This window comes from Brienomyrus brachyistius, unplaced genomic scaffold (assembly GCF_023856365.1).
Source record: "Brienomyrus brachyistius isolate T26 unplaced genomic scaffold, BBRACH_0.4 scaffold38, whole genome shotgun sequence".
Lineage (NCBI taxonomy): Eukaryota > Metazoa > Chordata > Actinopteri > Osteoglossiformes > Mormyridae > Brienomyrus > Brienomyrus brachyistius.
Window position 1 is genome coordinate 2,912,404 of NW_026042313.1, and position 27,262 is coordinate 2,939,665.

The 27,262-nt window shown below is 38.8% G+C and overlaps 1 long non-coding RNA gene across 2 annotated transcripts; it reads left to right on the forward strand.

Annotated features, from left to right (window-relative positions):
* Window positions 1-18,228: 18,228 nt before the first annotated feature.
* On the forward strand, window positions 18,229-27,256 carry LOC125722398 (uncharacterized). 2 transcript variants are annotated; one of them, XR_007386360.1, is made up of 3 exons: window positions 18,229-18,321; window positions 18,847-18,903; window positions 27,122-27,256. It is a non-coding gene; the product is annotated as an uncharacterized LOC125722398 (long non-coding RNA). The 2 variants fall into 2 exon arrangements; XR_007386361.1 differs by lacking the exon at window positions 27,122-27,256 and adding an exon at window positions 26,080-26,178.
* Window positions 27,257-27,262: the final 6 nt, after the last annotated feature.

Below are 27,262 nucleotides of genomic sequence, written 5' to 3' on the forward strand. Positions count from 1 at the left end.
TGCCTGTTCTTGATTCTCTTTTTGTAAAAGTTAGAATTTTTGGTAACACTTTACTTAAAGCAATCATCATAATGCATTATAAGGCATTCATAAAGTATTATAAACATGGTTATAACTATTTATAAAAAGGCATAACCCATTATAAGCATGTTAATTATGCATCTATCTATCTATCTACTGTATCTGTCTGTCTATCTAGCTACAAAATACTTATACAAATGTAATGGAAAAGAGATAATTATGTAATTAAGCCAAGGCCACAGAGGACTAAATGTACACTTTAGCCTATGATTTGATACCCTTGCTAGTGACACATAGTTAAGAAATGAGTTTGGTTGGCTCTGTGACACACTTGTCTGATGAGTGACCTTTTATCCTGCTATGTCCTGAGACAATTGCCTTGTAGTAGGTTGGTGTATGGCTCTGTGGGTTCGAACTCTGTGCCTGTGCTTGGAAGGTCACTGGTTTAAATCCTATGCTCGCCTGGGCGATGCCTCTGTTGAGCAAGACCCTTTTACTCAGTTACTTCTAGGAAGCTGTCTGATGCTGCTCTCTGATCCTTAATTGGACCAAACGTGTCTGTTAAATAAATTAATATATATAGAGTGCAAGAACAAATAAAAATGCTGTCAATAAGTATAATTATGTCTACTAGCTAAAAGTAGTGATTAAGAGTAATATGTATACATTTACTGTCAGTGATAGAAGCCTACACATTGCCAATGAATTGTAAGAACTAATATTATAAAGATAAGAAGTGTAATAATTCAAAATGAATATCAAGTAAAATACTTGTCTGTGTGTATTATTAGAAAAGTATGTCCTAAATGAAGACATTACACAGTTTAATGTCTGCCAGTACAATCTTTTACAAATAAAATGAACTCAAAAACATGCCATGCTTACATTTTGATATCTGAAATAAATATTAAGCACTAAATAGTCAAAAAGGGAACTTGAGTAAATTGAATAAATTAACATTTCTTTCTCTTTTCAAGCTAAAACAAACCAAACAAACTAGCAAGGGAAAATGTAGTTGAACAAAAGAACACCATCTTAGTTACCACCAAATAATGATGGGTTTGGCTCTGTTGCAAGGAAATATTGCTTCTGGAGCTGCTAAAACTATTTGCAGTCTACTTGTAAGGCTTTCTGGAAATGGCAAGATCATACAGATAAGCTGATCATTCCTGCAGCATGGAGTCCACAGGTATGTTTGGGTAAAGGCAAACTGTATCCCAATTCGGCCCTCAGGGGCCCTCAGACAGCCCATGTTTTTGCTCCCAGAAAAATCATGGAATGTCTAGGGGGTCCCTGAGGGCCAGATTGGGAAATCATAGCATGTTATAGTTCAATACAGCAGCTTTTGTTAATTTTTTAAATGAATCTACACGCCACTAGTTATGGCTCAACACACAGAATGTTTCTGTTGTTGTAACTGTAACACCTACAACAAAACTAAACAAAATATCAGCGCTTATTGTAATAAAGATTCAAGCAGAGATACTGGTTGTCTACTGAAACTCCTACTAAACTAGGAGAAGCATATCTGCGAGGAGTGTGCCGTCCTTCTGAGGAAAAATTGAGGTTCCCTGTGAAAACGGGGTCTGCTTTACTAAAATTAAGTTACTCTATTTTTTGACGGCCCCACAGCATGATGCATAAAATCCACTTTAACATTAATATCGGGCGGTGGGTAAATGTTGAGTGAATCGGCACCTAGGGAGTGCAAATGGTTTACTTTTCATAGCAGTGAGAAATTCTACAAGTGCCTGACCCTCAGCCCACGTAGAGTGTTGGTGAAAGATGACAACATGAAACTGACAAAGGAAAAAGTCAGTCATTGGCTTGTATCACTCAGATGCAGAACATGGCAGCACTGTGTACTCTGTTCATTGAAAATGCTTGATTGTTCTAATTTATAATCCAATTTGCTGTATTGCGCTGATAGTCATGACACCACTGTAACTAGTGCTCCCTTTACAAAAACTAAAAAAAAATCACTTTGCTTTTGAAAATAACATGTTTTAAACTATGCTTGTTGTGCAATATTTTTGATCACTTTAGCAGATCTCTCACTTGACACAGCACAGGCACATTCCAAAATGGCTGCTCTCCTCTCTCAGGGAGCAGCCATTAGACTGGCATGACATCATTATCCCTGACAACCACCCTCAAAGCACAAGGCACTGGTCATATGCCAGTCATTCAGATGCTCTTTCATCATTAAGCCTCAATGTGGTTTTCATCTGTCACACTTGTTTGAATGTCATTTGACTATGATCAGGTGTCATAGGGAGTAAGGGCACATTATCTTTTAACAGGGTGAGGTATAGCCTGTGGGTTTGGAATCTGTACTGTGTCTAGGGGATTTGTTGTGGATTTGAATCCTATGGTTGGCAGTATAATCATATCACCATTGGGCCTTTGAGCGAGGTTAACCCCTTTGGGGTGGTGATACTAACTGACCCCTCTCCCCAACCCCAAGCTTTTCCTCACTTGCATGTTGCTTTGAACAAAACACTCCCTATGACACTTCATCATAGTTAGCCAATGACATTCATTGAGGCTTAATGATGAAAGAAAGCTGCTAACATGAAATGATTGTGCACCCACTGGTCTGCTTGAATCACTTTCTTTAAAAGGCACTAAGGGAACAGCTGGCCAGTCAGTTATCTAACAGCCATGTAGCCATGCAGTAAATTCACAGATTTGAACCTCCTCCCCCAAATTTGTTTGTTGCCGATCAGACACGGAATCAGCTACGGAAAATGATGAATTAGAACCCCCCCCCCCCCCAAATAAATATTGATGCATTTGTAGTAGATGTGTATTTACAGATTAAAGATAACACCCTCCTGTGACCCTAAATGGGATAAGCAGTTACAGAAAATGGATGGATGAACGGATGGGCAAATTACCCTGTGTACAGGTCTGATAAAAGCTGGAGACTCTGCTCTATGCAGCGCTTACTAAAATACATATTGTAGCATTATTATGTTTATTGAAATTGTCCAGTACTTTTTCTACCTGAAAATGACTGGCAGGACCCCTTATTCTGTTATTGGCTGCAAGCACATTCTCACTATTCTGTGATTTACAATGAACTGAAGAAATGTTCTGGTGCCACCTGCTTGCGATTTCTTGCATTGCCAGTAATCATAGTTATTAGCGGTATTCTGCCTTATTGCAGGTTTGTAAAATCACAAATACATTTGATAATTTACAGTTGACTTTTAAAGAAGCTGGTTTGATTGATTTAGACTAAGAAACAAAATGTAATTATATTATTGCAACTTTGTCTCAAATAGAGAACAAATTTATAGTATTGAGTAAAAATTTACTTGTTTTATCATTTAATCTCAAAACATACTACCTCCACAACCTCTATAGACCATGCTGGTAATAATAACTGCATTTTATTTCTTTAAAATTAAATAAATACAAAATAAATACTGCAACAAATAATTTGAATTATATACAATGTATCTGTCTTTTTACTGACTATTCTGATTGATTTAGCTTTCAGTTTGCAATCACACTGAAGTTGCAGGCGCAAGGTTGCAAGAATTTAAATGTAATGTAGCTTGTTTTGCATTGTTTGAAGTGTACCTGAATTAAATTATACAGTGTATACAATTAGACATTTTACTCCAAAAAATTCTCAATGTTGCATTAGCTGTCTCTTGAATTGGAAACATTTGTTCTACTCTCCACGTAGTGCCATGCATTGAGGAGCAATAAGTAAAATGGACGGCGTTGGCTTCCCAGGGGCAGAATAAATCACTGAACACTGTACCTAAAGATGTTCATCGCTAAATGCTGTGAGTCTTTCCTTTACCGCCATACCTTTCTGTACATTCAGCGATACTAACACATGCTTTTGTGTTGCAGTACGTAACGCTGCATTACTGCACCACTTCTGTGTTGTGATGCATAGAGTTGCCTTACTGCACTGCCTTTGTGTTCTAGTGCATAGACCTGCATAATCATGGTTCTCTGGTGCATAGAGCTGTATTACTGCACTGCTTTTATATTTTCCAGTAATTGCTTAGCTACCTATTTTATCCTTGCTTGGGAATACAATAGCAGGGTCATTTCTGGAACTCAAATGTATGACTATTACTTCTTTAGCTGTTACACCATGTGTTTTTTTTTAAAAAAAAATCTCCTATAGTTCAAGAGCTCATGTAGTAACATAGGGCAGTATGAGTAGTAATAATCATGGTTGCTCTTTGGAAAGTGGAGTAGAGGGACAATAATGGTTCAAGTGTCAATACATGCATCATTAGCCTGGAACAAGTTAACAGTGATAAAGCAGAATTATAGCTTTTTAATTTATAATGGTGAATATGGTGAATGCCATGTGATCTATTTGTACCACCCACTGCAATTCTGTCCATTATAAGCAGTTAAAGATGGATGAATGAATGGATGTTTCATAGATTTTCCTAATTCACTGCAGGGTCATGGTGGGCCTGAAACCTGTCCTCAATTCCAGAAAGCATATAGCACAAGACAGAGGATGTCCAAATCAGGGCACACACTATGAGTAAGTTCAAGAAACCAGTTCACCTAAATGTTGTGTCTTTGGACTCTGCGGTGAGACCAGAGTATCTGTAGCAAAGCCAAAGGGACTCTGTAGTTTAACTCTGAACATTCTTCTTAGTAATTCAACTAAGTATCCCCATAATTATTGTTTTAAAGCAGAATTTGCTCAATATGCTATAATCTTAGTTCAATTATAAATAACACCTTAACAAGATAAAGCAGAAAATCAGTGAAATCCTTATTAGAATTCACATATCAATCCGTAAGCATGCAACATTCAATTCAAGTTTCTTTTTCCACGAAATCCTCCCACGTGATGCCGAGTATCTATAGTGTAGCACTACATGATCGTTCTTTTTCACATAAAAGAAAATTAGCTTAACTATAGACAGATATCACTGAGACAGCAATACAAATATTTATTAACGTATTTTTGCGTGAAGATGAATATTTTAAAGTACAAATTTAAACTACAATAGCAGCTAACGGAATATAACCTATGTGAAATCAATTTTTCTTCAATTCATAATGCTTTCAAAATTTCATTATTATTAATGACCAAATAATCATTTACATTTATTTAGCGCACACCTTTGTCAAAAGCAATATACAAATGTGTCAGATGGTACATGTAGGCTTATTGTTATTTGAAATTATTAAGTACTAGATTTACTAGATATTAATAGAATTCACACACACAAGGAAATTCAAGTGATGAAAAATGCAATATAACATAGTAGCCCAGTAACCAATGTGGCACCCTATGCGAGCATCACTGCCGACGCCCCCAAGGCAAAATAAAACTGGCAAGTTGGCGCCTCTTAGAAGCTGGCGTCTCAGGCGGTCGCCCGTGTCGCCTATGGGATTGACCGGCCCTGCAGTAACCTATGATGTATGCCCAATTAACATCGTTCTACTTCACCATGAAAGTTGGTGGAAACACACGTTCTGTCTTCTTATAATCAAGATTTATGGCAAATTAATTGTGTTAGTAAAGATTATATTGTCTCATGTTTCAATCGAAACATGCCGTTGTTATAAGGAGAGCCATCTGTCAATTGATTATAGTGACATCTAATAATTTCCTTTGCGTATTTACCCCTCAGAAAAAAAATAAATAATGGGAAACATCGAGCACATTACGAAGTACGAAAGAAAAATCATCTTCCAAAATGAGTGATGTTTTTAGCCTTTCGAAACTGATAGTTTATTTGTTATATAAAAAGGGGGAATTGCTAGCTGTCCCTTTAAGGGATGAGCTCCCGTTAGCGTGGTACCCTTCTATGGTGTTCCGCAAAGCGGAATACCCGTCCAGTCCAAAGCTGCGCATGGTGATGTTTCACGAATTCAGCAGAAAGGTCTGTGAACCCACTCAAGCGATCATTATTGCATGAAAGGCAGAATGCCTTAAAAAGAACTTAACCCGTTTATCATGGAACCCAGTTTTAACTGGATTGTATATGTATAGCAAATACTATTAGCGTTAATTACAAGTAATAACTAGTAAAATTACTACAATAATAATACATTGTAATATTTATAATGCAAACGTTTACTTACGTGTTACAATTCACTACTGAAATTGCCACATATTGCTTACACTGTGTAATAATTTAACAACTGGGTTCTAGATATAAAGACTATACCAGATGCTGATAACATTGAATGCTGTTTTTTACTTTTTTTTTGCTACGTCAGACGCATTTATAGTACAGCTGAGAAGGACTGGCGCAATGGAAAACTTGCACTTTGCTAAATCCGCATCGATCCGCGCAGACTACAACAGGCACGTGTTAGAGATACGAAACATAAGTAATATCTTTTTGGATTTCTCTTAAAAAATGCCAGACATAATACTAGAATATGACCTTGTTTTTGTTTTCTGTGCATGCTTAGACAAACCTCACTGTTCGTACTATACGTGGTATTCCTGGGTTTTCTTCTCATGGAGGGACTTTGGAGTTGTCCTATTCATAGTGATGTTGTTCTGAGTGTTCCTAGTTATGGTGGTATTCCTGGTTTGTCCTACTCTTGGAGACATCTCAGGCTCTCCTGAGTGCTTCTAGTCCTAGATTTTCAGACTCTTCATCAGTAGTTCTGCTCTTGGCAGCAGTGATAGACTCTTCCTCTTCTATTCCTGATGCTAGAGCTGCATTGTCCTAAGTGTTCCTACTTCTAATGCTACGCCACTTTCCTTCAGTAGAGGGTGTAAGGACACTGCGTCAGAGAACAATGCAATAGCATTAACAGTTATTTTTGGATATAAGTATTCCCTTAACATATCCAAAGGTGGTATAACAGTAATCCTTATGACTAGGATTTGGGGTCATGTTGTTAAGGGTTTGCAATTTTATTCATTCATTATAATCAGCGGTTCAATTCTTTTACAGAATCAAACATGCTTGTATTAAATATAGTTCCTTACTTTGGCAAAAATATAGAATTGAACAGGTTATATAATATAAAACCATTCCCATAACCATTCTTCGTTCAAAACATATTAGTCATGTCTCCATTTTAGGCATCTGTAGTAGCAGGTCAACGGGGATGTTCTACTTCATCTGAATTGTAGAGCAGGGAGAATATATATAGAGAGAATATATATGCACACATACATTTATATAGAGTGGTGGGGGTGCAATAGCTATTGGAGCATTCTGCCACTCAATCCTTGTCCACATGTGATTGAATGGCACTGAGACTGAGCTGGGACTGATGATTAAATAACGTGGTCACTTGGGGGAGGAAAATCAATGAGTCTGTTATCTTTTCTCAGCAGATCAGTGCCTTGGAGAGTGAACGTGGAGAGAGGTGGCCATTTCTCTGGTGCCCCATGCGTCTGCTGCAGACCACATCGTACACTGCATATAATAATGCAGCACTTCCCCCTCAATGAAGAAAATGAAACAGCACTGTAACATTTGAAAAGTACATAGAATGATACTCCTGCATCATTACAAAACACAGGCACACATAATAATACTCCCGTCACCGAAAAGCACAGTCGCAATAGTGCACAGCCGTCACCCGGAGTATTCAGCTATGAATATGATTCAACAGAGAAAAAGGTAAGGTGTTAAATCAGTACCAGCAGTAGTAGATTAACAATGAACGTTTATTTTAAATAAGAAAGCATATGCTTTGGCTTGGTAACAATATTTGCATGTAAATATTGAATTAAATAGTATAAAATGAATAGGAAAATGAATAGTATATGAAAAACTACGTGTTTGTCTTTTCCATCAACAAGAGAATGAATTTGATGAAAATTCCAAAGATAATTAAAATATGCATGCAAAATCAGTTACAGGGAGAATTAATTAATTTCGAATAAAACATGCAAAGAGCATTCTGTAATTTAACCATTGCAAAGAACATTTTTTTTGCATAATTATACCCTGTAGGCAGATGAATACATGAATGCATTGTTTCTGGATTGTATCGCATTCATTCATGAATAAGGGAATATTCCCAGAACTACACTATAATAAAACGTTCTCATACACCAGTAAAGATCAATGAAAAGTTATAAACTAATGATCCTGCAAAGGAGTGACTTATTTCTACATTGCCTGTTCTTGATTCTCTTTTTGTAAAAGTTAGAATTTTTGGTAACACTTTACTTAAAGCAATCATCATAATGCATTATAAGGCATTCATAAAGTATTATAAACATGGTTATAACTATTTATAAAAAGGCATAACCCATTATAAGCATGTTAATTATGCATTATGAATGCTTTATGAGGGGGTGGCATGGTGGTGCAGTGGTTAGCACTGTTGCCTCACACCTCTGGGACCCGGGTTCGAGTCTCTGCCTGAGTTACATGTGTGTGGAGTTTGCATGTTCTCCCTATGCCATCATGGGGTTTTCTCCAGGTACTCCGGTTTCCCCCCACAGTCCAAAAACATGCTGAGGTTAATTGGAGTTACTAAATTGCCCGTAGGTGTGCATGTGTGAGTGAATGGTGTGTGAGTGTGCCCTGCGATGGGCTGGCCCCCCATCCTGGGTTGTTCCCTGCCTCGTGCCCATTGCTTCCGGGATAGGCTCCGGATCCCCCGCGACCCAGTAGGATAAGTGGTTTGGAAAATGGATGGATGGATGAATGCTCTATGAAGCTCTTATCTATAGTGAACTATAAGTACCTTCATAATACTTTATGATGGTCAGTATAAGCCATAATGCATTATGAAGGTAACTGTAGTGTGTTATAGATGAGAGCTTCATAGAGCATTCACAAAATGTACAAACTTTGTACAAAACAAGTACTACAAACAAAACCCTTATTAATTATATAAGCTGGAATAAAAAATGATTTTTTTTAGACCGAACAAATGACCTGTTACTTCTTCATAATCATGGGACCATGTACAGTGTTCAACATGCAATATAGATAAAGATTTAACTGACAAAATTCAAGTAGACTTGTCCCAGCAGACTTGACTATAACATCATTTAATTGAAAAAACGAAATTGACATTATTGTGTTCAACTGGAATACAGTATTTATTTAACCATTAGGTTTGTCTTCTGAGTATTATGGCAAGTTTTATGCTCAAACTGTTTTTATTTTTCTTTTGAAATACAACTTTAAATGTTATGCCTAAAAAATGTATAGTTCCATATATACATGCATCAATCCATCCATTCATCCATCCATGTCCAACTCCTTATCCAGTATAGGATCTCCTGGTTCTTGAAGTCCATCCCAGGAAGCCAAGGGTACAAAGCAGGAGAACACCTTGCACAAGCAAGATCACACACTTGGTGTGAGACATGGTGTCAGCTAACGGGATGCCTTTGAACTCTGCTGGGGAAACCAATACACTCTCAAAAAAATGGTGAAAATTTGTACCTTTGCATTTCACTGGGGCTGTACCCTCAAGGGTCTATCAAATGTACCCTTAGCTGTAGGCAATTGTACCATTCTTCAGAGTCCATTTCTGTACCTTAAAAGGTACAATGACAAGTGACAAGCAAAGGTACCAATTTCTGCCCTGTTTCTCACAGTATACAAGCCAGTAGTGCCACTCACTAAGCTATGATGTTTCCCTGAAATGTATAGTTCGTAAAATGTATGAAATTTGTACAAATAACGAGAAAATAAATTAATTTAAATGTTGGTGCCAAACAGTATTGCAGTGGTCTCTTGTAGTTCTCTTAGTACTGGGTGCTTGAAATCCCTCCAGCATAGACATTTTTTTGATGTTAACATCACCATGAAAATGAACTATTTCTTGTGTTTGTACACTACCAGTCAAAAGTTTTTGCATGCACTTTCCTACATTTGCATGTCATTCACTTAACACTTACTAAAGATAGATTCATTATTATTTGCTAACAAATAAGCTTACAGTATGTTCACCATTTGAGTGCATTTAGTAGCAAGAAAATGTCAATCTTTGATTCATCAAAGTAATCTCCTCTAACAGTAATAACAGCAGAGAAAAATTGAGGGATTCTTTCTAAAGGGACATTATAAACTGCTCTGTTCATTGGATGAAACAGTTAACTAGTGCGTTTAAGGTTATAGGGCAGCCTAGGATGTGACTATGCCATCACCACAGAACCAGTTAATAGGATGTCTGACATGCACCGTTACATAATCTTTTCATGTTATAAAGAAAACTTGTTTTATGTGACTTACATTTTCATTTCCAATTGTTCACTCAACTTTCCAATGTATAACAAAAATAAAAATCGGCAGTTTATGAAATACATGGAAAAGTAGTAAAAACCTGTGGTGTGCAAAAACGTTTGACTGGTAGTGTACAATAAAATGTTAGTAGGTAAATAAATTAATATATAAAACAATATATAATATATAGAAAAAAAGTTTAAAATATTAAGAAATCATAGTACTGAAGGTCAGTTTACAGCTGGGTTCCCCAGTTCTGGTCCTGGACAGACAGAATCCAACAGTTTGCTGATTTCCCTACTAAAACACACGTACTAGACCTGGTAATTGGCTGATGAAGTTGTGTTTGAGCCTAGGAATGTGCAAACTTTGTTGGATTCTGGCCCTGGTTTAGAGAACTAGTCAATCTATCTGATTAACCACACAGTAAAAGAAATAATCAGCTATGACAAATTTTCATGTTGGTCCACTATATTACTGAACTGGTTCTCACTAGGTGGGTTCCATTGTTCTACCCAAGGGTAACCATTAGATATATGCACATGATATTTGGGGCAGATATTAATGTAATTCATGGTAAACGTAGGTGGCATTTTTGTGGGATTGTGCAGCGACATAGGTGTGTTAAACTGTGTAACAGTGAAACATTAATATTAAAGTCTGGGTGGTCATACATAGGGTATTGTAAGACAGACATAGATTACAGTGTGACAAAATGAATATTGAATGATGACAGTTCACCAGTAACAGAACCATGCTTACTAGATATAGCTGCTGACTGGGACCTGCTAACCCTCAGATTTAAATGTTTATTTTGTTACATTTTAGCCAAAGAAATTACTGTTTGTAAAATCCTAATAGGGTGAATACGAGGAAAAGCACACTCTCTTATTTTAAAGAAGCAGTGAAGGGCTCAGCACTGATCCAGAGTGGCAGTTTAAACTGTACAGTTTCAGGGTCATGTGGTAGTCGGGAAGGACTGCAGGAATTAAATGTTATGTAAAAGTTAATTTGTTGTTTGCTACATAGTTTTGTTCAAAGTCACTGGCATATATATTTTTCCCATTCATACCACCAGATGAGGCCTTTAGAATAGGAGTGGAACTAACAACCTTATGGTCAGTGCTGACAAGTTCAATAGCCTGCAAGGTCATCATTTTCACCTTGAATTTTTCTCTCCCCAGTCTGTGGAGTGTTTGTTTTTTCTCACTTATCACGGTGTAAAATTCTTGTGAGTATCACCCCTCTACCCAGTCGTGGAGGATTCTACATATGGTTATGGGCTAAAATGTGAGTCCTGTGCTTTCTGAAAATGACACATTTAAGTCACTTTGTAATACAGAATTTGACCAGGCTCTGCTGCCAGTATCGTTATCTCACTAATGGAAAGTTTAACTGTGAGGGTCTGATTACGAGCCCAGCGTCATCCTGTGTCTCACCGGCACTTTGAGTCATGGAGCCCAGGAAGATATGTGGGTAAGAAGAACATGCTTAGATGTGTCTTCTTTCCACCGCCTTCCAGCATATGGTGGCTCTCTGATGTGAAAGTAACAGCTTGCTATAGTGAGTGGACACTCAAACACAAATAGGTTTTACATACATCTCAAAGAGGTTGCAGTTTCTGTCCAGATTTTTATTTCCTAATTTTTTCATACTTTTTTTCAAACAACATATAGTTTTCTTCCACGCTGCTTTGTCTAATTACACATTTTGATTGCTGTGTACTTTTGATATCTCTATATATGTGGTAGGCTGTTTAATTTAATTTGTTATTGTGCATGTAGAGAGCGTGTGTGTGTGTGTGTGTGTGTGTGTGTGTGTGCGTGTGCCATTGAGGTTATTCATTATGATGGTTTCACCCACAAATGCTGCCCCCCAGTTTGGTGTTTGGGACACTGCCTCCCACAATGATGGATTGCACTCGCATACTGTAGCATGCAGCAGTCTTAAAGGGCTTATTTCTATCCCCCACACTGGTTAAGAGGAAGCAGCCATCCCTAGGAGGCGGGGTGGGGGGGCGGGGAATCCTGGTGGTAGCATTCCCCTTTAAAAGCGCCGGCACTGCTGCTGCGGCAGGGGAAGGGCTCTGCTGAGCTGTGCATTTTGTGCTGCCAAAGAGGGGGGGCTGCCACCAAGAGCCGGCTTCGGGAGCTGCGCCGCAGTCCTGTCCACGGCACTGCCCCGCACACAGCGCACACAGCCAGCCATCCAGGTGAGTTTGCATCCTGCATGCGCAACTTCTGCTCCTTCACTGAGGCGGCCTCATTTTCAGGGACGTTTCTCACAAATGAGATGACAGCACCTTTTCCTGTTTCTCATTAGACTCTAATCGCTTCATCATATTGCAGTTTATCATTTGCCGTGGGGAGAAAGTCCTGCATGGTGCCTGATTTGCTCATATCACTGTAACCACAGCAGTAGGCTGACTTAACTGCTCCGAGCATCTCTGTCATAGTTTGTGCATCGGCCGGTTTGCGGATGGCTCAGACGTACCCCAGGTCATGTGACCAACGGGGCTCTGAAGTCATAAAGAGAACTGGCAAGGCAGCAGAAGTGCAGTGCAGCTGAACAGAGCAATCTCTGCAGCTTCTGTAGTCGTTGCAAATCGGCAGTTCTGTTGTCCTGTTGTGGAGTCCCGTGCGCATACCAGTCATGCCAGGGTTGTGTTCAAATAATCTATCCCAAGACAAGAATAAATGCATGGGTGTAGCACTCAACCCTCTGAGGTACCACAGTCCTGGAGCAGGGTCCTCTGCACATGTTAGTGTAGGAGGAGCCGGGGAACTTGCAGGTGGGCTGAGTTTCGGTTTCACTCTGGCTGCCCTGCCTGCGCAGATGAAGAACATGTTGCCAATGAATACCAGCATGCCAGTTAAAGGCATGGTAAATAATGAGCACCAATGATGTGTGCTGGGCAGACTGCTGGACAGTGGTTTGAGAACAAAGGTGCGCTGCCGCCTAGTCGCCTACTTTGAACTGTCCCATTCTGCACCTGCAGCACATCCATGCTGTGTGAAGGTGTTGCATTGTCGCAGTGTTGCCACAGCTAAATCCAATACTTCCTGGCACACTCTGCGGGGGTAACGGGCTGCAATCGTGCCCCTGAGGACAGGGGACGCTCCAGGCACGCAACGTTAGAACATTGCGCTTTTTTTCTACTCCCTGATCTGAGAGAGCTGTTAGGACTAGTCCTTCTCTCCCTCCCTTCTCTGTATCCACAGAGGATGAGACACCTAGGCATCTATAGAAAGTCTTTGCCCTGAATAGATCTGAATGTCCCGTCTGGCTAAAAGGCATAAACTGAAGCGCTGCAGCAAACGATACTCTGACATTCGCTGCAGCCCCCCCCCCCCCCCCCCCCCCCGCTCTCTCTCGCTCTCTCTCTCTCGTTATCACTCAGGAGGAGAGTTGCCCCGATTGTATAAAATCGTGTCCTGTATGCGACGTGGCTCAACTAGACTGCAGCAAGTTCAGATTTCATGGGTGACTCGAGGTGAATGAAAATGCAGATCTGGAAGGTAGCCACACTGACACATGTGGGTATCACCACCCGAATGTGGCAGGTTCTGCTTTCTGTCCCAGGCCTCCTGCTCGAGGTTTAATAGGTTTGATTACCTAGTTGATGTTTTATCCAAGGTGGCTTAAAATTTTCCCCTTCAAACTATGATAGATTTACTTGGCAAATGCATTTGAGAGCCCTGCTCAAGGGTAAAAGTGCCAGATTTCCTTTCAAAATGCTCAAACTGCATTTCTGAATCCTCAACCGCACTGTTACTCGATGTCACAGGGTCCTTTGTGGCCCGTGATCTACTTTCAGTGAGTTGTATAGATGTGTGAATCTCTCACTGCTGCCTGATCCATTGACTTTGGGAGCATGGCCCAAGGGACACGATAGCTGGATCAGCAAGCTGCTCTCTTGATGGTGCATTGTCCCGTCATGGTGCTCCAGTCCTGATGATGCAATCAATGCAGCAAGCTTTGAAGTTGCCGGGTAAGGGATCCACGCGCTCTCTCATTGACTTCACTCCCTTTTTGAGTAATTCTGCTTGGGCTGCACAATGCAGACAGCAATCAGGACCTTGGTGAGGTCATAGAGGCCTATAATTTTTGTTATTGGTCAGATAGTAGGGACTTGACATGCCCTATTGGTCTAGTAAAGGATGCTAGAATGTTTTTATTGGTTAAGGAGGAGAACCTCAAAAGGGAATTTACTAGAGGACAGAAAACCAATCCTGCAAATCTTTTGCAAACTTGATAAATGTCCTTCCAAACAGAACAGTCACGTCTCTTTTTCCTTTTGCATTCCTGCAGTAGTAGAGCTTTTAATCCTAATGTAAAATTGTTTACTGACCATTATTGTATATTAATTGGAAGGCAGAAGCACTCTATAAAACCGATGCTATTTCGAATTTAATAGGAAGGTCAAACAGGGTGTAAGGAATTTAGCTGGACCAAACTACTGGATCTAAATTAATTAGTATTTATCACAAACTGGACATTTATCATAAACAGCATTTACCATTAATTAATCTGTAGGATAGCACAAGGAAAATGCTGCATTACTGCAAATCCAGTCAGAGTGAGCAATAAAAGTACTGCATCCATTCCTCAGGCTGAGCTCGGTGTGTTTCTCTGCTGGGCCGCAGCCCAGAGTGACTTTGTCCCTTCACTGGCGAGGTCACCACTGCCCCCACCCCCCCCCCCCCCCCAACACAGCTTCTGTGCAGCTGCAGGCCAGTGCGGCACAGTGCAGCAGGAGGGAGCGCTGCATGCTGGGAGCTCAGCTGAGCTGCGCTGCAAACCTACCCAGCCATGAACTCCCACTTCAGCAGAAACAGTCCCCCGTAACTCAACTTAAGCTCCTCTTAGTCAGGCTCCACTTAAGAGAGACTGCTAAGTATATAAAAGCCAGAATATAATCAAATGTAGCTTGTATCTTTTTTTTAATTTAATATTTGGTCTATTTTTCAAGCATGATCCGCAATATATGATTGCGATTACTGATTATTGATGACGATATAACTGTACTGTTTAAAAAGAGACATATGCATATGTGGATTTTATTTATGCTAAAATCATTTCATAAGCCATTACCATCCCAGCTGCATTTGCAGTCCTTCAGTAATGCTTTTGCACAAATCTGCATGTCTGCATTTCTCTGCAGACAACCCAGTCTTCCCTTCATCTTTTCCACACCAGACAAATACTAGGCACTATAAAAACTTATCGAATGATCAGAAAATGTAAATCTTTTGTATTCTTTTATGCTCAATATAGGCTATTATGATAAAATGTGTTTCTGACCAATGAGCTCACTTACTGGGCACCAGCCCTCACGACTGGGCTCATTGTCATATTCGTGAAAATACTTTGTCAGCGTCAATAATATAATTGTGTTAATTAAAAGGTCATGTACCTGCAGTAGTGAATTTTTGGCTAGGTAGTTTGTAAATTCTTCATGATCTCTTCCTTTATATTATGAGATTCATGTAAATTCACTACATTTTCTTGATCAATTGTTTTATTTTTTATAGGGACATCACTTGGTGGGGGGGGGGGGGGGGGGGAATTGGAACCTATCCCAGGCAACATAGGGCACCAGGCTGGGGTGAACCTTGGACAGGATGCCAGTTAGTTCCAGGGCACATGCACACTGACACTCTATCGGTAATTTAGAGGCACCACTTAGCCTAACTGCATGTCGTTGGACTGCGGGACAAAACTAGATTATATAAAAGAAACAGGGTTTTTTTTGCTAACCTGAAACACACAACATAGGAGGGATTCGAACCCCCAAATCAGGAGGCGTATGTGTGCTGCCCCCACACTACTCAGGTGGGACTTTGGTTGTTTTCATGGGGGAAAAAACATTTAAGAATCTTCAAAAATATGTGGCATCTATGTGGAAAACAACCAATAAAATAATACTAAAATAAAGAAAAATATTATATAGTGGGTAGGCCAAAAGTATGCATACAGTGTTTATGGTACCATTTTACACGGTAAAGTTTTTATTTTACAAAGTTATTTTTAAAAGTAGGTATTCCGTTTTTTTTACAGTACTGGTTGGGTCGTGTTTAGTCTCTTAGGTGTTTGTATCCTCTGTCAATGCTGATACATTCCTGGAGAAAGTGGTGGCCAGTCAATGCTGCCATGTCACCCAATCCAGTGCTGTGGAAAGGTGTTTTCAAGGTAGCTCCATACCGTCAAAGTAACTTGGTAAAATATAAACTGTACTTTGTAAAATAGAACCTTCACTTTGTAAAATAAAAACTTGACTTTTGGCCCACCCTGTATTCCATATGTATAATATATCTGTATTAGGAGAAAAGCCTGTTCTTGATCTTAGACTGTTAAGCTTATCCTAGAAGTGTAAACTAAAACTAAAACATCTATTTGCAGCTAGCTTTTTATACACTGAAGCAGTGACAGAGTTAGGGCACTAGACTATGGTGGATGGCACTGAGGAGGGAGGGAGGAGGACTGCTTGCGGATTTGAAATCACAGTGACACAGGAAACAGACTGATGTAAATAAACTGGTATCTAATTAAAATTGTAACATACTGTATGTGTGTATGTGTGTGCATGCATGTGCAATGTAATAAAAACCTGTTATTTTGATGTTGTGGGGACCATTTTTCTTTGTTTGGTCCCCACAAAGATCTGTGAATGCAATCAAAACACTAAAAATGCCAAAAGTCTTGTATTTTGTTTGGTTGTTTATGACTTATGGTTAAGGTCAGGGCTGGGTAGGGGTTAAGGTCGTTGGTATTACAGTTTTCCCCATAGAAATGACTGGAGAATAACTACAAAGATATTATTACAAAGCTGTGTGTGTGTGTGTGTGTGTGTGTGTGTGTGTGTGTGTGTGTGTGTGTGTGTGTGTGTGTGTGTGTGTGTACACGTGATATACAGTGTATATTTTTCGTATATTATTATATCTTTCATATTTGTTTAGTAACTATGACACTTTACTTTTCTCTGGGCTGTGCCGGAAGGTTTTTTCCCCTGCAAATGGCAAATAGGCTACAGTAAAACCTCGGATTGCGAGTACCTTGGTTTGCTAGTGTTTTACAAGACGAGCAAAATTTTTAAATAAATTTTAACTTGATAGGGACTTGCAATACGAGTATTATGTATACGCTTTGATTGCCGGGCATCACGTGATCACAACCGAGCCGATGGTTCTTCTCTCTCACTCACGCTGCGGGATTGTGGGCAATCGTCTCCTATGCTCGGTCTCAGTTGGCGTGCCTCACTCATATAGTCAAAATTTATTAGATAAGCACCACCCGAATAAGGGCGTAGCAGTGCGAGCGATTAATCTGTTTAACGACAATGCAATGTCCACATTTCAGGAAAATCGAAAAGGTGGCAAAAGCGTCTGTCATTGAATATCCATCCATCCATTTTCCAAACCGCTTATCCTACTGGGTCGCGGGGGTCATTGAATATGTTTTTTGTTAAAGCCGTACAAAAAAGATTCCAGTGAGCCAACAGATGATGAAGTGATTCCGTTAGATATAGTGAGTCGTAATACAAAATAACCCTCCTCTTCTCCTCTCTCTTGTCTCCCTCACACCATCCACGATTCTTTTCAAAGGTAAAGTGTAGGTTAATTTGTTTTATGTATTTTTACTTTATATTTTGTATTAATCATTTTTATATGAATATTTTTGGGTTGTGGAACGAATCATCTGAGTTTCCATTATTTCTAATGGGAAAATTGATATACGAGTGCTTTGGATTACAAGCACGTTTCCGGAACGAATTATGCTCGCAATCGGAGGTTTTACTGCAGTTGTATTTAGAGCACAAGCAGATAAATTGCATCGAATTCAGTGGTAATAATGTTAAAGCCTTTTCGTTAAATAGTTACATTCCATATTATCTTAGGCTTTAATAAGAATAATCTCTGGCTTGACCAATCACACCCCTAGTAAAGAGCAAAATACTGCCGGGGGAAGTGGCGGGCATGTCAGGGCTTGTACACCATGCCTGGTGAGAGAGAAGTGCGCAGACGGCAAGCTGACCCAGTGGTGAACGCAGTTATAAGGAGAGGAGCAGGCTTCTCTCACTCCCTCGGCTTTGAAGAGTTTGGACAGAGAGACTCTATATCGCTTGTTGCAGGTGGTTGTATGTATATATGTATGAAAATACATGCTTATACCTTGAATTGCAGCGTGAATTGTGAGCAGGACAGTTAGCAGCATTTAAAATTACTGTAGTTAATTACAAGAAGTAACTTGGAGTCCAAATAAGCCCATGAAGCTGGATGTAACTGGTGATCTACTCAGATGGAGCTTTTATCTGCTTTTTCAGGCTCAAGGTTTGAACCAACAGCCTTTTTGTTACAGAACAACAGAGAAGCATTCAGTCACTTCCTTAAGAGCTGCTTTGGCTGGAAAGATGGATGGACGGACGGACGGACGGACGGATGGATGGATGGATGGATGGATAGATAGATTTGTTTTCTCCATTTTGTTCATGGGTAACCTGCACTCAGATTCATTCTTTTTGATCGACACTGCAAACTGCATGTGTGTTTTTGTGACAACTGCTGGTCATCACAATATTGATGTAGGATTTATCAGGACTTGAAGTTGGATTGGATTGGAACTTCAGCCAGGCCTCATGCCATTACCCATATTACAGATGCTGATGCCAGATGTTCGCAGGCTGTATAGCAACCCGGCAAACACTGCTTTCTGGGTAAGATATTTTTCATACATGTCTCATTGTACGTGAAATATGTCCTTAAATTTGTATTAAGCATGTCTGAATATTAAAAGCATATTTAAAGTATTTTACTTTCTATACATGCCATTACGTAACAATGTTATAAAACAAAAACACTGACTTTTCATACTGTAAAAAGCGGCCATTTCAATTGTGTGTTGTCTGAGACTGCACACTGGAAGCTTGGCTGAACCAGATTTTACTGCATGTGACCCATCTAAGCTAGAAACCTGAAAATCTATTTCTTCACAATGCATGATACATTTTTCACATTTCATTGATTCTGAGAAGTCAAAATATCCCCCTAAGCAATTAATTAAAATGGAGTACATTTTTACAAGAAAGTATGAAGTAAAAAACTAAGCGAATAATAGTATATTGCATAGTTGATTCTCTTCTCTGCTGTAAAGTCACATTACACCTGGCATGAGTTTCTGCTATGTTTCATTGTGTGATTTTATACATCAATAGCATGCTAAATAAATTTGTTGAGATGGTACGGATGATTTATCAAGCAAATTAACTGGCTATACATTAATGTGAGCTTTGTTTCAGATTGTACTTCCTCCTAAACCAGTTATGAGCACAGCGTACTGCTTTCAGATAAGTTCTAACACTCAGCTATCTAGCTCTAAGGAGGTTTCTCTGCACATATTTGGTCCATATGTAAACCATATACAGTATTACATGTATGCCGGTACACATACCAAAACTAAACATAATGCCAGTAAGTTGTATAACGCTATTCCATATACAGATCATATCCACAAAATAAATCAGAGAAAAACACACTATTTTCACATTATCAATTGAACTGTATACAGGGTAAATTGTAGAATCGTTCTGCATGAGACATTGACAGTTGATTACTGATATCAGTAAGAAAATGATTTTTAACACTTTACCATTTGTTTGATATAGCAAAAGCCAGATGTGCAGTCTCAAATGGCAGTGACAGTTTTTAGGATATATTTCATTCCTACTGCATAGACCTACTCATACCCTATACCCACAAATATTCAATCTAGAGAGTGGTGGCAGATTTTTCCACGTCACCAGCTCTCATGAGATAGAGACTGTTAATTATTCAAATAGATTGATTAGTAAACTGATGGGGTAACCTGATAGGGATGGAACAGGAATGCAGTGTCTTCTGTGTCCTCTACCTGATTCTTCCACTAAATGATGCATTAGCAGGTTTGACTGTCATTGATGTTGGGTGGAGGGGTTGGACCATGGCCTGTACCATGTCAGTAATGGTGAGGAAATATGTTGTGATCGCAACTATCCTCAAGCCGTAATTTTACATAGTTAAAATAAGTGAGTTTTGAATTATCTGCAGATATTATGGGTCAGGATGTTATGCATATTTTTTTAAAACACAATATACCATATTTTTGTAAGGAAATGATCCTGGTAGATACAGAGTTTTACAATTGTAATTATAAAGAGAGCCCCTTTTGATTTCATATGTAGGTAAGTATGTAAATCACAAAAACGACATACCAGTAAGGTTCCTTTACAACCTCATACCCCATATCCTTTTGGATATGGACAAGAATTTAGCATTAACATAAGAGTCAAAATCAATCAGAATCAGATCCAGAATACTTTATTAATCTCAGGGTGAAATTTAGTTTTACTACAGTTGCTCCAGCCAAGAATAGAAGTAATAATGAGAGCAGGGAATTAAGTAAACATACAGTAAGAATAAAAAAATTAAAATATAGTTAGGAAAATGCATCACAATTATTTAATACTAAACTATTAGCAAACAAACCTATTTGGTGTAATTGTTTGTACAAGGAAACACTGTAAATAATTTTATTGTATGGTTCCACATTATAATTTAATTTGGTTACTTTATGTCACTCTGAAACACTGAAGTGTAGAGTCAGTCTTAGTTTTATGTCGCTTAAATGAAAAAAGTGTCATAACAGACCTGTATGACAGCCGATTTAGGTGATCCTTCAACTTGACACAGGAGTTCCTAGTGTCAGCATTTATGATAACTACAAAAAAGGAATGAACCTTTATAAATGCCTTTGTGGAGATATGTTGGTTGTCATGAACCGCTTATTTGGTGTCTTGTACTCTTCAATGAGCACCCTTATGTAACGTTTTACTGTTCATTCTTTATTTATTCTTTGTTATAATTGTTACATGGTGTTTTTCATAAATGCTCACTTCAAACACTAAACCTTTGATATGAAACTTATTAACAAATTATGTAACATAAGCACTATGAAGACCATAAAAATTTCATGTCACAAATTATTTTTTTATAAATGTGTGTCTCTGTACATGCCCGTTCATGTCTAAATATGATCAGAAAAGCAGTATAGAGTCCCCTCCGAAACTATTAGAAGGACCAGACCAGTTCATTTGTTTTTGCTATAAGCAGAAGAAATTTGGGTTTGAAATCAAAAAATTACTGTGAGACAAAGACCAGAATTTCAGCTTTTACTTCCTGGAATTTAAACATCAATCCTTTAAACAAAGATTCTTTTGTATCAGACCACTTAAATTTGAGCAACAGTACGGGAACATGTGAGTGACTGATGTTTCATGTTATTTAAGTGTGTCCTGATAGATTGACTGTTTTAAACAGTAGATCGCTCTGAATGTCTGCTCTTGGTTTTAGCCTTGGGTTTAAACTGTGAAGACTGTATTTGTTGTTAAAATGTATAAACCAGCATGAAGACCAGAGAGCTGCCTACGGGGGGAAAGCAAGTCACTCTGTATCTGAGAAGAGGGAAAATCAATCAGACAGATTGCACAAACATAGTAAATACGACAATTTGGATTGTCCTGTACATGAAAGAAACCCATTAGGCACTTAGCAGCAGTCAGATCATATTCAGTTGCTTATTAAGCAACAGATTGGGTTGGTCAAGGAAAACAACAGCTGACAACAGAAACATTGCGAGACCTGTGAAAAGAACCCAAAAACAAGTCTGACATCACCAACAATTTCTACAGGGCAGAGGTGGGGGTATCACAATCCACCATTCAATGACACTTTCAAGAGCAGAAATATAGCTGCCATACCACAAGGTGCAATCCACTCATCAGCAGTTCTAAGAATCAGAAAGCCAGATTGGAATTTGCAGAAAAGTACTGAGATTAACCACAAAACTTCTAGAATAAAGTTTTATTGAATAATTAGTTGAAGACTAACTGGGAAAATGTTCATTTTCATTTATTCTATTCTATCCTGTTAATTGTTGTTAACTGTAGGCTATGAAACACAACACTGCAAACTAAATGATGGAAATATTTGAAAACAGTACAAACCTGTTACATTTATATAACCAGGTGAGCATCAAAAGTCTGCAGGCTGATACTGAATTGATTTGACTCAAATGAGGTGCTAGCAATGGAAATGACAGCCTGATGTGGCTGACTGAAAACAAGGTGTATATTCCTTTTTGTAGCATAGACAGGCACTGTCTAAAAATTGCTTCAAGAAGAAGATTAAGAACTTAATGTCATATTTGAGTAACACTGATTAATTTCTGCTTAGTTAGAATTTATGCCTTTTCCATAAAACAGTCTTCCAGCCACTTCAGTACAAGGTCATGGACTTACGGCAAATTTTGCCTATCAGCCTATATCTGTCTGTGAGAAGCTCATGGGTATTTCCCACGCTTCAAATACTTGGTACAGTACATTGGTAACTAAATTGCCTTGTGTGTGTGTGTGGGATGTATGTTTTTATTACATTGTGGGGACATTTGGTCGCCACAATGTGATGAAAACCTGTTATTTTGACGTTTTTTTGTCCTCATACTGTAGGATGTTATACTGTAAAAATCTGTGACTGCAATCAAAAAGTAAATTTTGCTTGGTTATTTATGGTTAAAGTTAGGGCTGGGAAGGGGTTAGTTGTCATTACTAGGATTAAGGTTATGCCCATACAAATGAATGGAGAGTCCCCACAAAGATATGACTACAAATATGTGTTTGTGTTTGGATAAATATGGTCCTCATTTGACAGCACTCTGCAGGGGCAAATATTTATATCATGTGCTTTGCACTGTTTATTTAGATTATGGAGTATAACATTTATTATTAGCAAAAAAAATATGATTTTATAGATGATTTATGTTTCCAGTATCAATATTCAAACAATTCTTCTGGTTGTTCTTCTAATTCCACATCTAACAACTGAAAAAAAAAACAGAATTAGCCACTACAGTATGCAGGTATTTAAAATGGAAAAATATAATTGTTATGCAATAGTCTTTAATGTCTTTAATGCACATAAATGAATTTTCTCATACGGATCCTGAACCGTGTGCCATGGGATGTTGGACTGTTATCAAGCCTCATCCAGTTGTTTGATGGATGAAGGAGGTGGACATATATTTTATGCTTTGTGCTCCAGAACTTCAAATAACAGGTTATAACCAACAGGTTTGAGCCAAAGCCAGGCTCAAACCAGCAACCTTCCAAGCGCAGAAGACTAACCTACTCAGCCACACACCACTTCTTATGTGCTTCTTAGATAGGATATAAATCTCGCGCATAGGTCTTGGATCACAGCAGTCGCCAAACAGCAGGACTGATATTAATTATTCAAGCTTTGTCGAGATCACATTATGTAGTTTTTGTTGAGATTGAGTAACAGAGGTTCTCACTTCAAGCAATATTTCTATGGCTTTTAGAAACTGTTTTTAAGTATTCATCTACCCTTGTTGGTGATCACCTTGCACCAACTGGTCCCAATTTCTGATGCAGTTTGTCCATGTCTGCGCTCTTGTATTTGGAGGCTATTCTTCTTCACACGTTAAATCATTTTGCAATTTTTCTAACAGATGCTCCTGCGGTTGAGGTACAAATTCTTTGGCCTCAGCAGACCTATTAGTTGCCTCATTTTGTTTAGAAAAGTCACATATCAAAAGTACAGACAGTCAGGTCCCTTGTTGTGCACACCTACAACTTTAAACAATGTTAAAATCGTTTATAATATGGTGTTTATGATATTTTAGTCCACTCTGTATAATAGGTGTTTGTTGTGCCTATCTTGGTTTGTTGGAATACAGTTGACTGGGTGAAGAACTTCCAGACCAGTTCCAGTGCTAGGAGATGACCTGCTATTGCAGTACTTGACCAGTAAAATATCCAGCTGGATTCAAATATACTATGCTATCAGTAAACTTTTATTCTATTTTCAAGTATTTTTGCCAAAGCAGCCATTGAATGGCATACCTGTTTCTGGCAATAGATACTGGGCTCCCTCGCCCAAGTTTGTTTGAAGTACCTTCCTGAAACCTGTCACAACCCCCCCCCCCCACAAATCCCCAAGATACAAGAAACTTTATTCATCACATACATGGTTTTACAAGTACAACATGTAGTGAAATGTACCCTCCCTAAATCACCCTTAGACTGTGCAAGACAAAAATAGAATTTTTAAATTTAATTTATTAATAATTAGTTAAATTATTTGATGAAGTATTGCTTAGCACAGGGGTGTTCTGGAGGGCTAGAGCCCTGTGTAGCTTAATTCTTTCCCACAGGGCAACACAAGCCCCATTTCCTGTCACATGTCATTAGCTTTGGAGTTAGCAATAGATAGCAAACCGGGAAGTGATTGGTTTAAGTATTGATACATATCCTCACCAGTACCCAGCCAGTCAGATCATATCCAGTTGTTCATTAGGTATGATGAGCATTTGATGAGGTTTCTGCTGGGATCTTTGCTCTGAAAACTGTACAAGTTTTAAATGAGGCTTAAATTACAGCTAGCTTGATTTTCTAAATGATAGCTCATTGTATTTGTTTAGATACTATACAGCACATTAGTCTCTGTCACTTAATGTTGTGCTCGCATTTTTTCAGTCTTTAAATACGATCATTTAGTTCCAGGAATGTCCATCCTATAATATTATATATTATATATATTATAGACAGCATCTATATTATAGACAGCACTGTGCAAAAATATTAAGCAGTCAAGTTTAAGTGATCTTCATGTTGATGTGTGATTTTACGTCTGTCAAAGTGTGATAGCTTAACCATTTCACTAATCATACAAAATACCAATGTATTTGATGCAGCTAGTAGCATGCCATGTTTGGCTAGGCCAGGGGTGTCAAACTGCAGTCCTGCAGGGCCAGAGCCCTGCACAGTTTTTGGTTCCACACAGCCCTTGAGCTGAATCATTTGTGGTGGAACAAGGAAAGAACTAAGCTATACAGGGCTGCAGCCCTCCAGGACTGCAGTTTGACACCCCTGTGCTAAGCAATATGTCATGAAATAGTTTAACTAATTATTAATAAATTGAATGAGCTGGTGGTGAGATTTAACAAACACATGGAATGGCTGATGTGCCCCTGAGGAGAGGTTTGGAACCTGAAGCGATGTTGTTTTAGCCATCTAACAAAATATCAGTAACTTTTGGGACAACCGAAAAAAATCTTAATTTTCATTCTCTTTATTTGCACGTGTTCTAATTGTTTTTTTTTTTACTCAGATAAACAATTTGAAACATTTTCTTTGACTGTGTAAGGCAGTACAGTGATTGCAATCAATTCAACACTACAATGACTCTTGGTCCAGAAAAAAGGACAGAATTCCATCACTTATCACAATGAGTCACAACAGATCCTGGTGCAAGTTATTATGGAAAAAATAAGGAAAAGCAGAACCCCCTACTGGATTATTTCCATTCGTGTTCTTCCAGTGAAAGCAAAAATGATTACTACTTAATTGCACTTATTATGAATAGCGTACACCAAAGAGGCATTTCCAAATCATTTTCTCATACTTGAGAAACAGAAAGTGCCATTCTTTAGTATATTAATCATAAAGCAGGATATACCATATTAGGTGATGTATTTTGCAGTATGTTAGTCTTCTTTTTAAACATGCATTTTTTCAGTAAAATTCTCAGGCATTTAAAATACGAAATGTCTTTTTGGTATAGAATTTAGCGTTAGCTTCCATGATTAAATATTTGTGTTGTTTATTCATGTTTACAGTAAAAAATTGTATTGTGTTGAATGAAAGCTATCTAAAAGTTACATAGATAAGAAGACATTAAGGAATTGTTTATGCTTATGTGGTGCATAAATGGCTCTTGTTTCCGAATCTGGTCCTTGGGGAACTTCAGACAGTCCATGTTTTTTTTCTCCCTGCCAGGAAAGGGAAAGGAGCAAAAATGTGAACTATCAGGCAGAGAACTGGGAGGAAGCAAAAACATGGACTGCTGGGGATTCCAGAGGACCGGGTTGGGAAATACTGCTGTAGAACATTTGTATGCTCTTCAAGGAGCAAATTGTAATTAAGTTTCTTTTTAAATGTACAGTAATACTCAATGTACCAGGAACTGCAAGTCATACTGTACTATGTGTTTCTGTGAGTCTTTTCCTCATTCAGGTAATGTTCTTATTATAAGCCTGCAATTTGTCCTCTGTGAAAAGCAGCAGACTTATCATGCTTATTTAGCACAGTTTACTGTAAGGAGGAAACTTAACTAAGGTGTGACCAGAAGCATTAATCCAAAAGTCTATGCAAGGTGACATTTAAGGTTTTTCTATGACATCAGGTCCCCTAGCCTTCAGTGAGGGGATATGGAGCCCTGTCAATCATAAACCCTGCTTAGATACCATACCAAAATGAATTCCTCACCTGCTGTCATTGCCTGGTGGTCTGATGCAACAGTTTATCTTAATGGAATTATTAAGACTAATGAATTTTGGACTGTCCCCTCTTCAGTTTCTGCCTCTGCCTGAGCTACACGCTGATGCAAACAGAGACCCTCCTTACTGCTGTGCAGTGATGTCCACATTCCCATTGTGACACCCATGCATATAGCTATCAGCCAGTAGGCCTCCAGCCCCCTTTGCATGGTCTGCACCCTGCCACAACTTTTCTTATATCTTCTTTCTCTGTGACTCACCATGTAGCTATTTCAAGATGGAGGAGTTTTTGGCACTTATTTATCAGAGTAACACTGTGAAAGTGGGTGTGGTCTCATGGGGTAGGGAGTGGAGCTGGCCACAGGTTCGCGTCCAGAAACCGGCAAAGACCAGGTGTGTTACACATAATGCTGAACCAGGTGGCTTATCCTCCTCAGGCACAGGTTTGGGGCCATGTTTGTCTTTGTTTATTCTCTGTCCTGTATTGCCGAATCCTCATTTTCTCCTGCCAAAATGTAAATGCTGCTGTTTCACATCTTCAGCAACAGATCTGCCAGCGCACGTGATCCTACTGTATGCAGAGAAGCCATTAAAGATAGCACCTGTCAGTACCAGCACATGCCCAGCAGAACCTATCCCAGTAGTGCTGTCATGTGACCAGGGCCATTGAACTGCTGAGATAG